The sequence below is a fragment of the Pteropus vampyrus genome, unplaced genomic scaffold (assembly GCF_000151845.1).
Source record: "Pteropus vampyrus isolate Shadow unplaced genomic scaffold, Pvam_2.0 Scaffold108, whole genome shotgun sequence".
Taxonomy (NCBI): domain Eukaryota; kingdom Metazoa; phylum Chordata; class Mammalia; order Chiroptera; family Pteropodidae; genus Pteropus; species Pteropus vampyrus.
This window is the reverse complement of record NW_011888889.1, coordinates 3881285-3882961: the sequence shown is the minus strand read 5'-3', so window position 1 is coordinate 3882961 and position 1677 is coordinate 3881285.

Sequence of the window (1677 nt, the reverse complement as noted above, 5' to 3'; positions counted from 1 at the left end):
ATCAAGTGTTGTAAGTAAGCCCTGATACATCCTATCTGCTATTTACATCCCTTTTCTCCACTCTGTAATTTTAAAAACAATAGAAATTAAGTTTCTAACATAATACACTCCTAAGATTTTAGCTCTATGTAGTTCTCTGAGCATTTGCATATCACTTTTTTCCTTTTATTTTCAAATATTTGCACGGGATCACTTGCCATCTTTTCATCAGAGTACAATATTCCCCAAGTACTGCCATATTTTCTCAGTTCTGGCTTCTCTGTGAACGTTTTCACTAAATCTTTAACATTCTGGAACTCAGATGTGCTCATTATATGTTCTTTTTTCTGTCCATATTGGATCAACTTTTAAATTAGGTGAACTAGTAATGAAACCAATTTAAACATCACAAAGATTAAAATGTTATTTTAATAAGAAAGTTTCAGGGAGCCCCAGGGTTGTCAGGACCCTCACATTAGAGACATTCTGTGAGGAAATGAGCTTGGGAGGCTATTGAGTGCTTTGAAATCCCAGACCAACCATGTGAACAATCTGAAAAATCAAGCCACTTAATATTTCTGAACTCTTGTCTTCTTGCATGTAGAAGGGGAGATAGTAACACCAACCTTTTAGACTGATACGAAGACTAGGTAAAATATTTAAAGAATGTGGCACAGAAATTTCTGTTAATCATAGAAGATTAAACACATGTTTTTATCTCTTCTGCCTCCCCGAACCTGAATTACAATGGCAATAAAAATAATAAAATTACATAAACTCCACAAGGGCAAAGAAAATGTGAGGTGAGATGGGGGGGGGACTGAACAGCCAATGGTAGATGTCAGATAATGGAGAAAGGGAGAAAGACTGAAAAAAGAATAAGGATTAATAATTCTGAGTGATTGAAAATAAATCACTAAGAAGAACATAGGAAACTAAGCAAATAAAAAAAAAACTGAGACAATACTAACTCCAGGAAAAATAAAAATTTTACAAAAATGAAATATAATCAAAGTACAAAATGACTAAACCTTATGCAATGTATAAAGATATAGTGATGCAAATGCTTATTATAGAATGTTACCTGAAAGAAATATAAAATTATATATGGACATTAAGAATGTAAGAGATTATTTTGGGAAGTGAGTTTTTTAAAAAAACAAGAACTATAATGTAAGTAGTGTATTTTGTTTGTAGCTGTAGTTCTGTAGTTTGTTTTTCATATATGAAGAGAATACTAAAAGAAATCTCTAATATCCCTCAATATCTGTTTATTAGTGTCCTAATAAACATCATTTGGTTAGGTTACCATTAATTTAATGTAACTAAATTAAAATTGTATAGCATATAAATAAATGCAGTTAACCATCCCTACCTCATGCATTAACACAGGTTCTCATGAAAATAAAATGTGAAGTGTCTCTCAATGTATAATTTGCATTTTGAGCTTTGAAAACTAGAACATATATTCATTGTACTTGATCTAGATCATCTTGAAGTTGTCTTCCAATAGTTAGATCTAAGATAGTATAAATCATTCAAAATATACGTTTTTTGCTAATAATAAAAACAGTATACCTAGTACATTGATATTGTTGGTAGAACAATAGGATAAAACCTGACTCACCTAAAACCTGTGAGAATCAGAATTTATCCCAAATTACCTCCTTCCTTCACAAAAAAAAAGAAAGAAAAGAA